The sequence below is a fragment of the Giraffa tippelskirchi genome, chromosome 5 (genome assembly GCF_054371585.1).
Source record: "Giraffa tippelskirchi isolate mGirTip1 chromosome 5, T2T-mGirTip1v1.2.pri, whole genome shotgun sequence".
NCBI lineage: Eukaryota > Metazoa > Chordata > Mammalia > Artiodactyla > Giraffidae > Giraffa > Giraffa tippelskirchi.
Window position 1 is genome coordinate 153119231 of NC_137279.1, and position 21578 is coordinate 153140808.

The following is a 21578-nucleotide window of genomic DNA, read 5'->3' on the forward strand; positions in this document are numbered from 1 at the left end:
ATTGCTCAGTCGAGTTCAACTCTTTGGAACCCCATGGACAGAAGCACGCCAGGCCTCCCTGTCCATCACCAACTCCCGGAGTTTACTCAAACTCATGTCCATTGAGTCAGTGATGCCATCCAACCATCATCCTCTGTCATCCCCTTCTCCTCCTGCCTTCAATCTTTCCCAGCATCATGGTCTTTTCAAATGAGTCAGCTCTTCGCATCAGGTGGCCAAAGTATTGGAGTTTCAGCTTCAGCATCAGTCCTTCCAATGAATATTCAGGACTGATTTCCTTTAGGATGAACTGGTTGGATCTCGTTGCAGTCCAAGGGACTCTCAAGAGTTTTCAACACCACAGTTTAAAAGCATCAATTCTTCAGCACTCAGCTTTCTTTATAGTCCAACTCTCACAACCATACATGACTACTGGAAAAACCATAGCTTTGACTAGACAGACCTTTGTTGGTAAAGTAATGTCTCTGCTTTTTAATATGCTGTCTAGGTTGGTCATAACTTTTCTTCCAAGGAGCAAGCATCTTTTAATTTCATGGCTGCAGTCACCAACTGCAGTGATTTTGGAGCCCAAAAAAATACAGCCTGTCATTGTTTCTACTATTTCCCCATCTATTTGCCATGAAGTGATGGGAACAGATGCCATGGTCTTAGTTTTCTGAATGTTGAGCTTTAAGCCAACTTTTTCACTCTCCTCTTTCACTTTCACCAAGGGACTCTTTAGTTCCTCTTCGCTTTCTGCCATAAGGGTGGTGTCATCTGCATATCTGTGCCATTTTACAGATGGGGAAACTAAGACCCAGAGAGGCTAAGTAACTTTTCAAGGTCACACAGCTAGAAAGCAGTGTAGCTGGAATTATGATTGAGACACAGGCCCTAAAGTCATGTTCTTCCTGCCATGGTGTCTTATTCACTCCTGCATCCCAGATCCCAGCACTATATCTGGCAGAAATACGTGCTGAACATACATTCATAGAGGAAGAAAAAATGAAAGTGAAAGATTGGGGGGGTGTGCAGTTAGGAGGGAAGGAGGACACCTGTTTCAGAGACACACCTGCACAGTGATCCCCGTGGAAGTGAAAGTCTGGGGCCAATTGGTAACCGGTGGTATTTTTCTGAGAGAGAAGAGCTGATGGGTCTTTGGAGGTTTGCTTTTATGAGCTATCTGCTGCAACTCCACAAAGGCAGAGGCCTTCACCAAAGGTCCAACAACAGAGCCTATCAGAATCTGTTCACGAGCCCACAGCAGGCTTACAAGGCCCTCCACAGGTCAGGGGTGTGATATGGGGAGCACTGAAGCATAGATGGATTGAGAACAATCACTCCTCTGGGTCATTCTCCAATTTACTGTATTTTCTATTATTCGTAAGGAAATATTTAGACCTGGAGATTGTGAAGACCATGCTGACGCAGAGCCAAAGACAAACTGTGGAAACAACTGGCCCTCTATTTCCTCGGGGTTCGAGGAAATACCTAATTAATATAAGTCATACATAATTAATATAAGTATCATTTTTTATAGGAGTTATTTCTTTATATCCATCTCTTCTGCTAGCCCAAATATTCCTAAGGTATAAGGACCTTGTTACTCATCCTTAGTATGGTATAAATGGTTAAACATGTGACCTGGGGAGTCAGATTACCTGAGATAACATTAAGCCTTCATCATTTACTGTGTGGTGTTTGGCAAGTTACTTAATCTCTCTGAGCCTCTCTTTTCTTATTTGTTGAATAGGAAATAATGATGTTTTCCATACGTAACTTCACCAGCTGCTGAGCAAAGTCTCTGGCTGCTGCCACAAGGAGGAAATTGCCCCTGGGAAAAGGCTTACTAGGGGAAAAGGAAAAAAAGATGGCATTAAGGTAGATTTCTGCATGCACTATGTAATGAAAGTCTGATGACTAAATGAGAAATTAATGTAAATTGCTTAGCACAGTGCCCGGCTCATATTGCACATGGCAACAAAGACTGTTTTTTTAGTACTTACACTCCCCTACTTTCTTTAATAATAATGTCACCAATGTTTTAGTGGAGTGTGGGCCTGGTATAGGAAGAAGCTTCTGGAGAACTGTGAAGAAATGCTGGGGTGTATGTGGCTAGGGGCAGGTATCCACTTGACCAAGGCCAAGATCAAGGTGAGAGAAATACTGAGCGCCCTGTCGGTGGTAGAGAGGAGTGGTGAGCATGAGGGTGCTTCCATGGCAGAGTCAGCCAGATATTATGAATGACACAGGGAGAAAAGGAGGTGGTGAGGGAAGGAGGGGGAAGCGGCCAGAGGACACCTGGGTTCTCAGCATGTTGACCAAGTGTGGGGACTTAGTAATCAACAAGTCACTGAGCTAGAGGAGAACAGGTTTGGGAGGCAGGTGATGAGTGTAGTCAAGGACACACTGGGCTGAAGGGCTGGGGGGTTGCCCCATCCAGAGGTTCAGACAAGTTCCTTTGTTTGCCACCTCTATGGAATGGCATTTCATCAGCATCATGAGTTCTGAAAAAGAATTTTGCAACAAACACGAGAATGGTCTGTGCCTACAAGATCAAAACAACACACAGTAACTTTCACAGGAGCACAGCCCACAGCCAACCCTCAGGCATCTCCCCCTGCTCCTCCCCCAGTCTCCTTTCCAAGCCTGCAGCCCAGCCTGGCCTTGCCCCACACCTGGTTCCCTGGGCGGGAGACAAAATGTGTGTATCCACAGCACAGAATGACCATGTCCACCTCATCAGCAATGGTTTCTATGGAATGTTTGGTCACAGTGTGCAAGGTTTTGTTTTACTATGGTCGTTTCCATGAAAATAACTAATGTAACTATGTTGAATTGCACAGCTAAAGCTGGAATCATTTCTCCACTGCAGTTCTGCTCCCTGGAGACGTTTCCTTCACTTCTGTTTTGCACTAACACTACGTAGGTTCTTCCAAGTCTTATAAGCAACAAAAGGCCTGAAGCAAAGGTGCTACCCAATCTCCCAACCTCAGACCAGGGAGGTCAAACTGCAAGGATGGATGATCGTCTTTCTCTGTAGGGGTCAACTCACCACTTTGGAGACCCAGCACAGTATTTAACCAATCCTTGTTAGTGCCTTTCACTACACAAAATTCTAGGTACATATCATCTTATTTAATTGTTGTTGTTGTTCAATCACTAAGTCATATCCAACTCTTTGCAACCCCATGGACTGCAGCATGCCAGGCTTCTCTGTCTTACTATCTCCCAGAGTTTACCCAAACTCATGTCCACTGAGTTGGTAATGCTATCCAACCATCGTATCCTCTGCCGCCCTCTTCTCCTCCTGCCCTCAATCTTTCCCAGCATCAGGGTCTTTTCCAATGAGTTGACTCTTTGCATCAGGTGGCCAAAATATTGGAGCTTTAGCGTCAGCATCAGTCCTTCCAATGAATATTCAGGGTTGATTTCATTTAGGATAGACTGATTTGATCTTGCAGTCCAAGGGACTTTCAAGACTCTTCTCTCTGAATTGTTTGCTTCCTCTGAGCTGTGCTCTCTCTTTCACTTCGTTTGCCTCCATCACCATCCTGCCCCAGTAGACATTGAGTTGTCAGGATGAAAGAGGCTAAGTTGCAGCGTTTACAGGGTTGACCAATCTAGGCAGCATATTAAAAAGCAGAGACATTACTTTGCCAACAAAGGTCTGTCTAGTCAAAGCTATGGTTTTTACAGTAGTCAAGATTGCTGGGAGAAATATCAATAACCTTAAATATGCAGATGACACCACCCTCATGGCAGAAAGTGAACAACTAAAGAGCCTCTTGATGAAACTAAAAGTGGAGAGTGAAAAAGTTGGCTTAAAGATCAACATTCAGAAAACTAAGATCATGGCATCCGGTCCCATCACTTCATGGTAAATAGATGGAGAAACAGTGGAAACAGTGGCAGACTTTATTTTGGGGGGCTCCAAAATCACATCAGATGGTGACCGCAGCCATGAAATTAAAAGACGCTTACTCCTTGGAAGAAAAGTTATGACCAAACTAGACAGCATATTAAAAAGCAGAGACATTACTTTACCAACAAAGGTCCACCTAGTCAAGGCTATGGTTTTTCCAGTAGTCATGTATGGGTGTGAGAGTTGGAATATAAAGAAAGCCGAGTGCCGAAGAATTGATGCTTTTGAACTGTGGTGTTGGAGAAGACTCTTGAGAGTCCCTTGGACTGCAAGGAGATCCAACCAGTCCATCTTAAAGGAAATCAACCCTGAAACCAGTAGAGGGGTATGTCCCTGATTGCCCCTTTGATAAGAACCTTCACTAGCTGGGACCTGGGGCAAGTGTGTAGGAAGATCAGTCATGTGCATAGGGTGTATGTGAAGTAGTCACTGGGTGGACAGGGGATGTACAGAGAGCAACAATCTTGAGTGACCCGACCATACAGTGGGCCATTTGGAGAATGGAGGTAAAGCTGGGGCCTGACTCAGGGAAGGTGCTAATAACCATGGGTATAGGAGCCTATGGGAAGATCTGATTATGCTGGATCTGATTATGCTTGGACCCTTGCCCAAGGGTCCAAGAGTCCAGGAGTCCGGGCCCTATGAACCCTTCCAAAGCCAACAAGCCAGGCTTTCTTCCAGGACAAAGCCCCACCCTGAGGAGAAAATGCTGGGAGTGTCATCCAAGCTGAATAAGACAAGGAAAAGGCAGAGAAAAGGTGATATCAAAATAAAGGGTGGGAGGAGAAAAAAGAAAAAAATACAGAAAACAAAATAAAGGATAAGAGGGGAGCAGGGAAGAGGAGCTGAGAACACAGGTCATATATCTACCTGCAATGTGGGAGAACCTGGTTCAATCCCTGGGTCGGGAAGATCCCCTGGAGAAGGGAATGGCAACCCACTCCAGTATTCTTGCCTAGAGAATTCCATGGACAGAGGAGTCTGACAGGCTACAGTCCATGGGGTTGCAAAGGGTCGGACACAACTGAGCAATTAACACTTTCATGAAATCAACAGAAGGGGATGCTATAGACTGTGAAACTAGAAAAGCTTCTTGCCATTAACTCCTGAAAGTATTACCAAGTCCAGGCTCGGCCTGCTTGCCACAGTTCAGTTCAGTTCAGTCGCTCAGTCATGTCCGACTCTCTGCGACCCCATGAATTGCAGCATGCCAGGCCTCTGTCCATCACCAACTCCTGGAGTCTACCCAAACCCATGTCCATCGAGTCGGTGATGCCATCCAACAATCTCATCCTCTATCGTCCCCTTCTCCTCCCGCCCCCAATCCTACCCAGCATTAGGGTCTTTTCCAATGAGTCAACCCTTCGCATGAGGTGGCCAAAGTATTGAAGTTTCAGCTTCAACATCAGACCTTCCAATGAACACCCAGGATTGATCTCCTTTAGGATGGATTGATTGGATCTCCTTCAGTCCAAGGGACTCTCAAGAGTCTTCTCCAACACCACAGTTCAAAAGCATCAATTCTTTGGCGCTTAGCTTACTTCACCATCCAACTCTCACATCCATACATGACCACTGGAAAAACCATGGCCTTGACTAGACGGACTTTTGTTGGCAAAGTAATGTCTCTGCTTTTAAATATGCTCTCTAGGTTGGCCATAACTTTCCTTCCAAGGAGTAAGCATCTTTTAATTTCATGGCTGCAATCACCATCAGCAGCGATTCTGGAGCCCAAAAAAGTAAAGTCTGACACTGTTTCCACTGTTTCCCCATCTATTTCCCATGAAGTGATGGGACCAGATGCCATGATCTTAGTTTTCTGAACGTTGAGCTTTAAGCCAACTTTTTCACTCTCCTCTTTCACCTTCATCAAGAGGCTCTTTAGTTCTCCTTCACTTTCTGCCATAAGGGTGGTGTCATCCGCATATCTCAGGTTATTGATATTTCTCCCGGCAATCTTGATTCCAGCTTGTGTTTCTTCCAGCCCAGCGTTTCTCATGATGTACTCTGCATATAAGTTAAATAAGCAGGGTGACAATATACAGCCTTGACGTACTCCTTTTCCTATTTGGAACCAGTCTGTGGTTCCATGTCCAGTTCTAACTGTTGCTTCCTGACCTGCATACAGGCTTCTCAAGAGACAGGTCAGATGGTCTGGCATTCCCATCTCTTTCAGAATTTTCCACAGTTTATTGTGATCCACACAGTCAAAGGCTTTGGCATAGTCAATAATGCAGAAATAGATGTTTTTCTGGAACTCTCTTGCTTTTTCGATGATCCAGCGGATATTGGCAATTTGATCTCTAGTTCCTCTGCCTTTTCTAAAACCAGCTTGAACATCTGGAAGTTCACGGTTCATGTATTGCTGAAGCCTGGCTTGGAGAATTTTGAGCATTACTTTACTAGCATGTGAGATGAGTGCAATTGTGCAGTAGTTTGAGCATTCTTTGGCATTGCCTTTCTTTAGGATTGGAACAAAAACTGACCTTCTCCAGTCCTGTGGCCACTGCTGAGTTTTCCAGATTTGCTGGCATATCGAGTGCAGCACTTTCACAGCATCACCTTTGAGGATTTGAAATAGCTCAACTGGAATTCCATCACCTCCACTAGCTTTGTTCGTAGTGATGCTTTCTAAGGCCCACTTGACTTCACATTCCAGGATGTCTGGCTCTAGGTGAGTGATCACACCATCGTGATTGGCCAATTAACTGAGGGACAAGGTGTTGAGGCAAGGAATGCAACTTCATTCAGAAAGCCAGCTGACCAAGAAGATGGCAGACTACTGTCTCAAAATAACCATCTTGTCAGGGTCTGGATGCCAGGTTCTTTTTTAGGACAGAGTTGAGGAAGTAAAGACCATTATCTTGCCAATATCTCCTGGAATGGCCAACCTCAGGGAGGGGATATGTTTAGTTCTTCAGGCAGAGGGGCAGGGTTCCCTGAGGCAGGTCATTATGTATGATTATAATAATGAAAGCAACAAAAAACAAAGGTTAAAGTCAAACCTATAGCTTTTCCAATCATGTATGGATGTGAGAGTTGGACCATAAAGAAGGCTGAGCACCGAAGAATTGATGTTTTTGAACTGTGGTGTTGGAGAAGATTCTTGAGAGTCCCTTGGACTGCAAGGAAATCAAACGAGTCCTTCCTAAAGGAAATCAGTCCTGAATATTCATTGGAAGGACTGATGCTGAAACGTCAATACTTTGGCCACCTGATGTGAACAGCTGACTCATTTGAAAAGACCCTAAAGCTGGGAAAGATTGAGGGCAGGAGGAGAAGGGGATGAGAGGATGAGATGGTTGGATCATCATCGACTCAATGAACATGAGTCTGAGCAAACTCAGGGAGATAGTGAAGGACAAGGAAGCCTGGTGTGCTGCAGTCCATGGGGTTGCAAAGAGTCAGACACAACTTAGCAACTGAACAACAACAAAGTCAAAGAAGCAGATCCATCATGGAGTCAGAATTGGCTCTTCCTTGTGACAAATGTAGTGGGGAAACTCCTTTCACAAAAAAGCAAGCCACAGGAAAGGAGTGTAGTCAAATACTGACAACATTATTACAAGAAAAAAAGAGAATAATAAGCAAAATAATACCACTGCAGACAAGAAGAAAAAATACCAAGAAACATGCCAAGGTCCAAATGGGCAGAGAAAAATCTTATGCTTAAACTGTTCTTGTCTTGCCATAAAATATGAATTTTACTTAATCACAGCTTTCCCGATTGCCAGTTTAGAATTCAACTTCAGTGAGTCTGTTGAGCCATTTACCACTCATTCATCTGCACTCTCTTCTTTTGCTCTCCTGGATGTATAACTCAACACAAACACACACACATGCACACACACACACACACACACACACACACACGACAGCTGTCAAAAGAGGACAGAACCAAGTACACAAGCATAAAGAAGCAGAGACAAGAGACAGAATTCCTCGCATGATGCTTTGGTTCCCAGGTTCCAGGCCCATTCCCACCCTTAGGTCCCATGAGACAGTCACAGCTCCATCCTTATTTCAAGTCCCCTTACTGTGTTCACGCTCACTTACCATGTGCACTGTACTCACAACATCTAGAACAGCGCTCAGTAAATGTTTGTGACCATCATTACTCCACAAGGAGACTATAATATAAGCTCCTTGAAGACTCATTTGGTTTTCCTCATTTTTTTCCTGGCATATAGATGGCTCTGAATTGAACAACACAATCTCTGAAGACCCAGAAATGGAATCTCAGCTCTCTTGCTCAGTATTTGGGTAACTTGAAAATAAGCATCCTTCTTGTAAAACTGAGATGATGATACCTACTTTATAGAATTGCTTTATACAATTGTGAGTATTAAATGAGATATTGTACATAAAGCTCCAAGGACACAGCAAACCCTAAAAAATGCAAACTCTTATTATCAAGGCTAAGATCATGTCATGGCTATGGAGCCAGACTGCTTGGTCTTGAATTCTGGTTCTGCCACAGTTGCTTTGTGATTTTGGCAAGTGACTTAAGCTTTCTGTGCCTCAGTTTTCTCCTCTGTAAAAGGGAATAATGATAGCATTTACTTCAGAGGGTTTGGGCAGGTTCAAGTTAGAAAATACACATATGGCCCTTGGTCTAGTGCCTGACATATATCTCAATCATGCCAGGTTATTGTTGTTTGTTTAATAAATGAATGATTTGTAGCGAAGAGCTTCAAAAATGAACTTGCTAAAGGACAGAATCATTGAGCACTGTAATTACAAAGACCCATCCTGAAGTCAGATTCAGGTTGGGTCAAACCCATAAATGCAAGGATAGCCCTGAGAGACAGTAGCCCAGCGAACTAAGCCCTCTCCCTGTCATCTTCTCTCACTGCCCTGGGACATAAGAATAACTGGCCCACAGAATAAACAGGCTGCTAGAGCTGGAAGAATCTTAGTGACCATTTTTCCTTAGTAATTGAAACGCAGAGAGATCAAGTGACCCCAGTTGCCCAAGCTTCAGGTCAGTTCAGTGGCTTCATGACTGCAAAATGTGGCTTCTCCTTTCCACAATCTCTTCCGTCTCTGCTCCACCGCACCTGACAGCCGCCGTGAAGTTCAACTCCTTCTGGGCTAAAAGAAAGTTCAGCGGGAACAGCAGGAAGATAAAGCAAGGATGGTGGTGTAGGATCTACTTTCAGCCTCTAGAGGGAGCCCTGAGTACAGGATGGGAAGCGCCAGCCTGGCACGAACCCAAGGCCTTGGGGCGCTAGCTGCAGCCTGAGGACCGGCCCTTCGACAGCTCCTTCCTACAGGCCAATCCCTTCTCCGGCACTCGGAACAATGGGAAAAGCCCAGGATACGGGCGCAAACACAAGGCTTTCAGCTGTTATTCTATTCACGCAAGGTATGGACCTACCCACGGTCCCTCAACCCCATTGAGCCTCAGCTGTCAGGTGGGAAGTCACTTCTGCCTTGTCTAGTTCCAGATTTAAAGTTTAGGAATTTACTCCAAATAAACAGTCAGGCCCAAAGATTTGTACACAACAGCAAATCTCACAGTTTTTATCTCATGACCCCTTTATACTCCTAAAAAATTATTGAGGATCCCAAAGAATTATTGGCTTGTATCTATCGATATTTACCACGTTAGAGATTAACTCTAAGAAACATCTGAATATATATTTACTTAGAAATAGCATATACATTAGCATAAAGAGCATTTTTGTAACATAACATTTTCTAAGATCAAACATTTTTTTCAAGTCTAATGTCTGGCTTAATGGAAGAGAGCTGAATTCTCCTTTTGCATTGAGTACATAGCAACTCCACAGAGGTTACTCTTGTAACCTCTGAAAGAGTCCTCTATGCACCATGAGAATGAAAGTACAAAATGGCTTTAACCTTGAGGACTCTCTGAAAGGACATGGCAGAAGTCCAGGGGCCACACTTTTGAGAACTGCTGGTAGAAAAGACATTTTTCTTAGTGTTATCTATAGCAGGGAGACTCCACTCTCTCTTCTTACTGCCACCAAGCTGGTTCAGACTTGCATTATAAGGGGCATGTGACAGCAAAATTCTCAGAACTGGTGGCCTTACCCCCTACCCTGCTACCTACCACTCCCAAGTGTGGAGGGAATTCTTCATAAAACACTGCATGTTAAGTGTGCCCCGCCCCCAATCCTTGACTGTCTAGTCAGTGCTTATACACCTAAGGGTGAGGCTCCCTGGTCTGCAGCCAAAATCCCCAGCCTTATGTCACACTCCACATGTCTGATATGCCTGATGGTTTTAGCAAAACCAGACTATTAACCCTCCAGCATATATGTGTCTTCTGTGTCCCACCTCTGTGTGTGTTTCTCTGGATTCCCCTCACTTAAAATACTGTCTCTCATTTCCTTCCATTCTCCCTTCACTTTGGGACTCATCCCCCCAGCTGGAGACTTCCTACCAGCTTCTGAAACACTTGTCTTCTTTTATGCAAAGCAGAGTGTCCTGATGTGGAGCTTTTGATCGGCTGTTGAGAAGTAAGTATCAAAAAAAAAAAACCAAACAACTTGCTTTATTAGTTTCCTATTGCCACTGTAACAAATTACTATAAACTTAGTGTATTAAAATAACACCAATTTATTACCTTATAATTGTGGGAGTGAGAAGATGGAAATGGTCCTTGGAGGATAAAATTGAGGTGTTCTCAGGGGAGGATCTGTTTCCATGAATTTTCCAGCTTAGGGGTTCCCTCTCCCCTTTTCAAAGCACATCACTCCAACCCCTGCTTCCATCATCACATCTCCCCATCTCCCCACTGTCTCTAGCTTTCTTGCCTCCCTCTAGCTTTCTTGCCTCCCTCTTATAAGGACCCTTGTGATTATATTTGACCCAGCTTGATAATCAAGGATACTCTCCCCATTTCAAGATCCTTCATTTAATCACACCTGTAAAGACCCTTGTGGCATGTTAAGTCACATATTCACAGGTTCCAGAGTTTCAGAAGTGGATATGTTGGGGGGGGGTGCGGGCATCATCCAGTCTAATATCACAGTTGCTAATATCAGAAGATAAAAGTCAAGAAGCAATCTCAACATGTTAACTGTACAAATCTTGGAGTCAGACATACACCATTACATGAGATAAATTCCATTCACCTGATTGCTTTGAAGACTCAATGAGATAATGTGCATGAAGCCTGATGACAGCTACTCTGAGATCACTCAACCAAATGCCTGTGACTGTTAATATTGGCTATTATTTGGCTGTTTACCACCAGGTGACTTAGAGTTGTCTTCAAAACACTTGTCATACTTTATAACTATTCATTTCTTTTGGGTCATGCTTCCCAGGTGGCTCAGTGGTAAAGAACCGCCTGCCAATGCAGAAGATACAGGAGACACAGGTTCAATCCCTGGGTCGGGAAGATCCTCTAGAGGAGCAAATGGCAATCCACTCCAGTATTCTTGCCTGGAAAATTCCATGGACAGAGGAGCCTGGCAGGCTACAGTCCGTAGGTTCCCAAAGAGTCAGACACGGCTGAGCTACTAAGCACAGCACCTTTTGGATGACTCTGTAGTGTGCAGTGATTTTTAATTGATTTAATTATATAAATATGACCTTAATTATCCTGTAAACAGAAGATCCATTTGTTTAATCTGTCTCACATTGGATCATAAACTCCATGTGTGCAAAGTGTGTTTTACACACCATCAGATTCCCAGAATCTCACCCACTAGTGAATACACATATACTTAACAGTCAATAAATGTTTCAATTTACTTTATAAAATATCTCTTCTAGTTCCCCATTGCTTTCAGGATAGAATTCAGGTTCTTTACTTAGCAGGACAAAGAAGTTTCAGTAAGAGCCAGCCCCAGTTTTCTTCAAACCTCATTTCCCACCACTCCATCGCACCATGTACCTTACCCTCCAGCAGTACCAAACTTGCCTGTGCTCTCAGGCCTCCAAGCCCTTCCTTGGGTAGTGCAGCTTTCTTTGCCTGGAATGGCCTCTCTCCACCCTCAGCAATGGGAGCACATCCATACACTACTTGCTTCTTATCACCCAGATAAGTGCTGGTCACCCTGTCTTAGTCCAATGCTCTACTCTGGAAAGCCCCCCTCTTCCATGGCCCTTCCATTCTGGACAAGAGGGTCTAACAAATCCTCCTTAGCCCCTTGAACTTCTACCCACCCTGCCTTGAAGGGCACCAGGTTATAGTTACCTGTCCATCTGACAGTTTCTTCCACCCTACGCCAGCAACCTGTAAGATCTTTAAAAGCAGAGACCAGATCTTACCCATTGTTATATCTCCAGAGCCTGATAGGAGCATGAACACAGTAGGTACCCAATGTTAGCTGAACCCCTGTCTTTGTCTCTGCCTTTAGAATGTCAGCTCCCTGGGAAAAGGGAGGATTTTATGTATCTTTATATCTTCAGCCTCTGGCGGGGACATGGTGGGCACTCCACCAATGTTTGCTGAGTGGCCAAGTCTCCCCCACAGGATACCCTGCCCACTAACAATAAGCTACAGGTTGCATGTCAATCACTGTGTGCTAATCACTGTTGCTAGACTTTGGGAACTTTCATTGGAAAGACTGATGTTGAAGCTTCCAGTACTTTGATCACCTGATGTGAAGAACTGACTCATTGGAAAAAGTCCTTGATGCTGGGAAAGACTGAAGGCAAAAGGAAAAGGGGTGGCAGAGATGAATGGTTAGATAGCTTCACAAACTCAATGGACATGAATTTGAGCAAACTCCAGGGCATACTGGAGGACAGAGGAGTTTGGTGTGCTCTAGTCCATGAGTTGTAAAGAAGTGGATACAACTTAGCGACTGAACAACAGCAACACCCTTTGGGAAGGATTAAAGATAAAAACAAAACTCTAGCACTTACAGGATTATATATTTGTTAGTTCAGTTCAGTCGCTCAGTCGTGTCTGACTCTTTGCAACCCCATGAACTGCAGCACGCCAGGCCTCCCTGTCCATCACCAACTCCCAGAATTTACCCAAACCCATGTCCATCGAGTCGGTGATGCCATCCAACCATCTCATCCTCTGTCATCCCCTTCTTCTCCTGCCCCCAATCCTTCCCAGCATTAGAGTCTTTTCCAATGAGTCAACTCTTCGTATGAGGTGGCCGAAGTATTGGAGTTTCAGCTTCAACATCAGTCCTTCCAATGAACAACCAGGACTGATCTCCTTTAGGATGGACTGGTTGGATCTCCTTGTAGTCCAAGGGACTCTCAAGAGTCTTCTCCAACACTACAATTCAAAAGCATCAATTCTTTGGCGCTCAGCTTTCTTCACCATCCAACTCTCATATCCATACATGACCACTGGAAAAACCACAGCCTTGACTAGATGGACCTTTGTTGGCAAAGTAATGTCTCTGCTTTTCAATATGCTATCTAGGTTGGTCATAACCTTCCTTCCAAGGAGTAAGCATCTTTTAATTTCATGGCTGCAGTCACCATCAGCAGTGATTCTGGAGCCCCCAAAAATAAAGTCTGACACTGTTTCCACTGTTTCCCCATCTATTTCCCATGAAGTGATGGGACTAGATGCCATAACCTTAGTTTTCTGAATGTTGAGTTTTAAGCCAACTTTTTCACTCTCCTCTTTCACTTTCATCAAGAGGCTCTTTAGTTCTTCTTTGCTTGCTGCCATGAGGGTGGTGTCATCTGCATATCTGAGGTTATTGATATTTCTCCTTGCAATCTTGATTCCAGCTTGTGTTTCTTCCAGCCCAGCGTTTCTCATGATGTACTCTGCATATAAGTTAAATAAGCAGGGTAACAATACACAGCCTTGACATACTCCTTTTCCTATTTGGAACTAGGCTGTTGTTCCATGTCCAGTTCTAACTGTTGCTTCCTGACCTGAATACAGGTTTCTCAAGAGACAGGTCAGATGGTCTGGTATTCCCATCTCTTTGAGAATTTTCCACAGTTTATTGTGATCCACACAGTCAAAGGCTTTGGCATAGTCAATAAAGCAGAAATAGATGTTTTTCTGGAACTCTCTTGCTTTTTAAGACCCAACATAATTGTCTATTGATGGCCTCTACTTTTCAAAATGCTTTTCAATGGATTCTACTAGTTATACTTCTTGTCAAGAAGTATATCTCATAGCAAGAAAGGCTAAAGAATAATTCTAAAATAGCCCCTATCCCTCCCCCGCCACACACTTTCTATCAGCAGTGCTCTAGTTTTTACTCTCCGTAGGCCTGCTCTGCACCTGCCCACACACCAGGCCTCCGACGACTCTTTTGACAAACCAGCAGACCCACCTGTGTGTCCAGCATTGTCCCTTCCTCCTCTCTTTCGACACTTTCCCAAAGAGCCCAGAGGGCTTCCCTTCCCCAGTCTGCTCCTATCTCACTTGGCAGTCCCCAGATGCCCAGAGTGCCAGCCCTATCTTCTGAAGCAGAGCTCTGGTAGCAGAAGAAAGGGCTGTTGGGGGCAGGAAAGAGGTGTGCACAGAACAGTCTCCAGTGTGCCCAGACACACCCACTGAAGTGGCAGATACAGTCTTATTTCCTGTATTATGAAGAAAAAAATTATCAGTTTCCTATTAGGGAGCACATGGCTGGTTGTGTAACTGCATTTCTTTACAACCGTTTACTTAATTGATTTCTTTCCAACCATCCTGTTTATCAGCAGATATATTAAAAATGACTGTGAACTTGAGGGAATAAGAGATAAAGAAGGAAATTCACTTTTAGAAGAGGCTACTATGTACCAGGCAAGGACTGTGCTGGGCATCTTTATATGTGTTATAATAGCTCTTGAATCCTCACCAAAACCAGCACATAAACAAAAATGCCCTGTGCTACTAGATATTTATCATCCACATCTCCCAGGGCCTCAGAAAGTTTTAAGTTGTCACACAGCTGATAAGCAGTGTTATCATGATTCGAATGCAATTTCCACAAAACCCATGCTTCTTACACTACACAAAGTTTTTCTGTTATGGAGCAGCTGCTATATGACAAGGCACTTTGCAAATGATTTTTCGTGAATCTTCCCCACGACATTATGGGAAGGGGTTTCATACAACCATTTCATAAGCAACATAACCAGGCTCAAAAGGCAGGTGCTTAGTCCAAGTCCATATTTACAAGTCAGGAGATTTCACCTTGAAATCTTTAAAACACTCCCACTCATCCACCCATACATACACACACATAAGATAGAAAAATCAGCTCCAGCTATATTATTCAGGAAAGGATAACAGGAAGTTGGGTGCTTACGAAATTGGTGTAGCGGGTTCTAGGCTGGGCCCCCAGGAATGACACCCAGAATACCACCCAGATGGTACCTCCACTGCTGTCTCCAGGCCCCGGGATTGAGGAGGTGCCATTTTCAGTGCTGGCTCTGCATCAGCCAGACCCACACCAACAACACAGTGTAGCAACAAAGTGCCCCACCCTCTTCCCCACTTAACTCTAATTTGAGTCTCCTGCAAGCACATCTGAACCACGTGTTCTAATCACCCTCAGCACCTGTGAAGGAGGCTGATGAAGGTGGATTTTTACCTTCACAGCCTCTGAGTTCAGGCAGGCACATGGAAGAAGCAGAGGATGGATGTTGAGCAAGTCATTTTACTGTATCGGTCACAGTCTGTGTTCCCATGGGCCCCCATGGCTGCTGCTGCTGAGAAGCCCCCTTCAGAAGGAGCTAAGGATCAAGTCCTCATACTCACAAGCCTATGTATGGTGCATGTTATTGCTTTTATCTGCTTCATAGATCCCATTGTGTGAATCCACCAGCCTGCCAGTGAAGGAAACCCAAGCTGGCTTTTGGGCCTCTTTGGGAAATAATCCAAGACATATGTTTGGACTTGATGTGCTTTTGAGCTCACATCGCCTGATTTCATGCTCATGCACTATAGAATAATGCAGTATTATTTATATACATATATGCCTATACATCAGAGAAGGCAATGGCAACCCACTCCAGTACTCTTGCCTGGAAAATCCCATGGACGGAGGAGCCTGGTAGGCTGCAGTCCACGGGGTTGCTAAGAGTCAGACACAACTGAGCGACTTCACTTTCACTTTTCACTTTCATGCATTGGAGAAGGAAATGGAAACCCACTCCAGTGTTCTTCCCTGGAGAATCCCAGGGACGGCAGAGCCTGGTGGGTGGCTATCTATGGGGTCGCACAGAGTCGGACACGACTGAAGCAGCTTAGCAGCAGCAGCAGCATGCCTATATATATATACATTGGGCCTCTGAAGGTCAAAAAAAGACATTTCATAACAAGCCACAGAATGTGATCAGGTGTTGGCTTGTGTCAGTGGCAATGGGGACAGATAATCAGACCTGGTAGAGGTAGGATCAACTAGATTTAATGACTAATTGAATGTGGGTTATGAATAGATGTTGTAAAAGACTCTGATGTTTCCAGCCTAAAGGACTTAAAGGAAGCCAGTGCTACAGACAGCCTCATGAAATGGAACAAGAATGGATCTTGAATTGGACAGAACTAGTTCAAACTCAGTCTCATCACTTACTAGCTGTGACCTTAAGCATGCAAATTAACTTCTCTGAACTTTGGTTTCTTCATCTATTATATGGAGCTGTCTCCCAAGGCAATAGAAATAAAAGCAAAAGTAAACACCTGGGACCTAATCAAACTTACAAGCTTTTGTACAGCAAAGGAAATCATAAACAAAATAGACAACCTATAAAATGAGAGAAAATATTTGCAAACTATGCAACTGACTAGGGCTTAATTTCCAAAATATACAAACAGTTTGTGCAACTGAACAACAACAACAACAATAAAAAAAATAAAAAAAAAGTGGGCAGAATAACTAAATAGACATTTCTCCAAAGAAGACAGACAGATAGTAAACAGGCATATGAAAAGATGTTCAACATCACTAATTATTAGAGAATGCAAATCAAATCTAAAACAAAGTATCACCTCACACCAGTCAGAATGGCCATCATTAAGAAGTATACAACTAACAAATGCTGGGGAGGGTATATTTCAAGCCATTAAATTTGAGGGTAATTTGTTATGTAACTGCTCATAATTAATACAACTCCATAATCAAGCATATTGATACTTTTACAGTACAATGTATAAATATTCAGAGTAAGTGGTTTAAATAACACCTCAGTTCAGTTCAGTCGCTCAGCTATGTCTGACTCTTTGCGAACCCATGGACTGCAGCACACCAGGCTTCCCTGTTCATCAGCAACTCCCGGAGCTTGCTCAAACTCATATCCATTGAGTCGGTGATGCCATCCAACCATCTCATCTTCTGTCGTCCCCTTCTCCTCCTGTCTCCAATCTTTCCCAGCATCAAGGTTTTTTCAAATGAGTCAGTTCTTCACATCTGGTGGCCAAAGTATCGTAGCTTCAGCATCAGTCCTTCCAATGAATATTCAGGACTGACTTCTTTTAGGATAAACTGGTTGGATCTCCTTGCAGTCCAAGGAACTCTCAAAAGTCTTCTCCAACACTATAGTTCAAAAGCACCAATTCTTTGGCGCTCAGGCTACAAATAAACTTACTTCAATTCAGTCTAGTTTGACTGCAAAATGAGTTGCCCTAAACTTTAGGCTTTTGACTTTCACAGCATTTTTATTTTATTTTGTTTTGCAACGATAAAATGAGAAATTATGAACAGAGATTACATAATGCAAAACACTTGGAGGGGGGCACATTTTTCAGTCCCAGAGTGCCTGTTAAACAATGACTATGTCAGAAAAATGCCATGAATTGAGTTAGTTCTCTAATAAAAAGAACATCAACAGCCACAAACTGCCTTCCTCATTAAACTATATACTTGAATGTATAGACTTTCTTATCTTTATAGACTTTGCAGCCAGAGGGACTCTTAGAGATCACCTAGGCCATAGTTTTCCAAGGGACAATAAAGAGGTCACCCTCATGAGAATTGGGAAGATTGGGAGAGGCACTTGTAATGCAGATTCTGAGGCCTTAGCCAAGCCTGCTGAGTCAGAATCTCAGACCTAGGAATCATATTGGCTTAATGGTATTGGGTTAGTTAGCTAACCTTTTTAAAGTTGAGTCTCTACATCTATAAAATGGGGATAATAGTACATACTTCTTAAGATTCTTAGGAGGATCAAAGGAAATGCTGTAATCAAGTGTCCAACACACTGCCTGGCATAAAAATGATTTCTGAACTGAGTTATATAATTAAGGCTATAGTTTGATTCCAGGGAGCCCAGCACCAGGGGAATACATAATACCATTCCACTTGCCATATGAGGCATCAGTCGGGTACTACAGCTTAATTATCATAATGGTCTTAATATCAGCAACATGATTGTTGAATGTTTTAAGTGCCAGGTACTGATCTAAGCACTTAGCTAACATTAACAAATTAAATTTTCATAACAATCCTGTGAAGTAGATACTTTTTTAGACCCATTTTACAGATAAGGGCAATGAGGCACAGAGCAGTTAAGTAACAGGCTAAAGTTACAGCTTTCGTGTGACAAGAGCCAGGATTTGAACCCAGAGAACCTAAATAGTTTGTAACAAAAAGATTTGCCCAGGCTTGCTCACTCTAAAGTAAAAGAGAAAGGGCCTCAAGTCCCAAAGCAGCCTCGTTTCTTGATGAATATCTGCTACTCTGCCTCAGAGCCATAGCTGAAGCTGCGATCCCAGGTGAATTGTGGATCCTGGCAAAGTTGGCTCTCATGCTCTTCCCAGTAGCGTGTTTGGATGAAACAAAGGGAAGCACTAGGCTTAGGGCAGATGGATACCTTCTGGAGAAAGCAGTCCAGGCAGGAAACCCGGAGGGACCGTAAGTAGCGTAGCTTCTTTTAATCTAAGCCAACCTCAGCTTTAGAGCCTTCACGCAACCTATTTCCTATGGTCCAGAATTCTCCCTGGGCTTCTTTATCCTTCAGGTCTTATTCTTTACATCCTCAGAGACGCCTTAATCTGATAATTTCATTTGAAATAAATGTCCTGTCCCATCCCCCATTCTCAACTATTCTCTGTAATAGCCCACTCTTTAGTTCCTACCAGCACTAACCATAGATTTAATGATTTTTAGAAATCTTTCATCTGTTTAATGATCTTCATCACTGCTTCAGGAGGACAGAAATGATGTCTGTCTCATTCACCGCTGTAAACTCCAGAACTCGATCATAAACAATATCTGGCACATAACTGATTCCATCAGGACTTGTTAAATGCTGGTGAATATGATGAAAAACATGAGTAGATACACTGGCCTTGTCCTCTCCTGCTCACATTGACTCCCATTCCTCACCACTTCACCCTATATCTTTCTCTTTGACAGGAATCACAAGCTAAGGCCCTTGAATAAGGCACAGACCTGTTTTCTGTACCTGTCAGGCTTAAGTTATAGCTTCCAGGTGGCAGAGCCAGGATTTGAACCCAGAGAACCTAGATCGTTTGTAACAGTAAGATTTCTCCCACTCCCCATCCCGTCTTTATCACAAAGTATCCACGTATTTTGGGAGGAAGGCTGAACCCAGTACAGAAGAGTGACCTGAACAGAATGGTTCAAAAAAAAAAAAACTTAAATATTTTTACAAGTAACCAGCTTTGGAGCTCCCAAAGCCTTCGATTCTACCTAGAGATTGTTATACTGAGTGAAGTAAGTAAAACAGAGAAAGAAAACTATCTTATGACTTTCCTTACATGTTGAATGTAAAAAGAATGATACAAATGAACTTACAAAACAGAGACTCATAGACGTAGAGAACGAACTTATGGTTGCCAGGGGGAAGAATGGGGGAAGGCATAGTTAGGGAGTTTGGGATGGACATGTACACACTGCTATACTTAAAATGGACAACCAACAAGGTTTATAGCACGTGGAATGTATAGCACATGTATGTATACCACATGGAACTCTGCTCAGTGTTATGTGGCAGGCTGGATGGGATGGGAGTTTGGGGGAGAATGGATCCATGTATATGTATCCCTGAGTCCCATCGCTGTTCACCTGAAAATATCACAACATTGTTTGTTAATTGACTATGTGTGTGTGTGCTAAATCACTTCAGTGTGTGCAACTCTTTGTGACCCTGTGGACTGTAACCCAACAGGCTCCTCTGTCCATGGGATTCTCCAGGCAAGAATTCTGGAGTGGGTTGCCATACCCTCCTCCATGCCTTCCCAATTCAGGGACTGAACCTGCGTCTCTAACGTCTCCTGCATTGGCAGGCAGGTTCTTTACCATCTGGGAAGCCCACAATTGGCTATACCACAACACAAGATAAAAAGTTTTAAAAAAAACAAAAACAAAGCCTTCAGTCCTAGAAAGAAAAATAGAATGGATTCAGTGATTTACACTACAGGGAGCAGTGTTTTCTTTAAGCTGGAACCAGCTTCATTAGCCACTGTATACAGTCCATTGAGTGATATCCAAGGTTTGAACCAATTAAGCCACAGCTGAGATCATGGCTAGTGACAAATGATGGCAGAGACAAGGCACAAGGACCCCATCTCACACCCCAGCTGTAGACAATACATAGTCTATTGACTTTGCCAAGAAAAAATACTGAAACACTTTGGGGACAGGGGAGTAACTTTGCTGCTGAATGTGTGCTTCCCCTATAGAGTCCTAAGAAAGTAAAAGGAAGGGGAAGTTGCTCAGTCGTGTCCGACTCTTTGCGACCCCGTGGACTGTAGCCCACCAGGCTCCTCCGTCCATGGGATTCTCCAGGCAAGAATACTGGAGTGGTTTGCCATTTCCTTCTCCAAAGAAAGTAAAAGTGATAACTCAAATCACTTCAAAGTGGCAAATGGTACAATTCAATGAGAAAACCAGGCTTGCACAATCATTAAAACAGCAGAATCTCCCAGAAGGCAATTCCTAGAAATAAAATGCCGACCACAGTACAAGTCATCAGAAAGTGTCTGAAGCAGGAATTTCCAACTTGATGGAAACCATCCACTTAGTGTTCAGAGAGAAAAGAACAGCATTATCCCAAATCCTTATACTTGCAGTGTTGCTGAGACTTGGAATTAATTATTCAACTAAAGAATTGCTCAGAAATCATTTGACATTTTTTAGCTCTGTGACCCTGGGCATGTTACTTGACTTCTCTGGGTCTCTATATGCTCTAAAATGGAAATGATTGTCATACATATTTGCCTCAGGTGGTACAAAGACTAAATAAATTATAATATATGTAAGTGCTTAGTACAGTGTCTGACACATAGTAAATGCTATGAAAGTGTTGAAAACCAATTATTCTTTGCAGATGTTTATAGGATTATTACAAATATGCTTACAATGGAGATTGCACACATTTCCATCACATTGAATCCTACGACCAGTTTGCTTTTCCATTTTCATCCTAGAGGAACCTCAGGGTAAGGACTCAGTCTCTTTCTCTGTGTATCCTGGTGCCAGCAATGATCTGGAAAATAATAATAAGCATTCAGTAAGTATCTGTGATGAATAAACAAAGGCATATTACTCTGAGGTTATAAAATGAATAACACACAGTCTCTGCCCTCGAAGAGCTCATATCCACTAGGGGGAAAGACACTAAACAAAACCCCATCATATTATTGATTAGAATTCTTAAAGAGGTATGAAAACATGATGTTAGAATTGGCTTAGCTTGGGGTCATGAGGGGAAAAGGTGATGTGTAAAAGAGCCTCAAAGGAGCAGAGGGATTTGGCCAAGTAAGGTTGCATGAAGGAGGTGTATCTCAACTGTGTTTGAAGGATGAGTA

The 21578-nt window shown here is 43.3% G+C and overlaps 1 long non-coding RNA gene across 1 annotated transcript; it reads left to right on the forward strand.

The window, feature by feature from the left end:
- The first annotated feature begins 2559 nt into the window (after window positions 1–2559).
- On the forward strand, window positions 2560–21331 carry LOC145506352 (uncharacterized). Its single transcript, XR_014053792.1, has 6 exons — window positions 2560–2683; window positions 6372–6578; window positions 8095–8242; window positions 8972–9272; window positions 10302–10392; window positions 21098–21331. It is a non-coding gene; the product is annotated as an uncharacterized LOC145506352 (long non-coding RNA).
- Window positions 21332–21578: the final 247 nt, after the last annotated feature.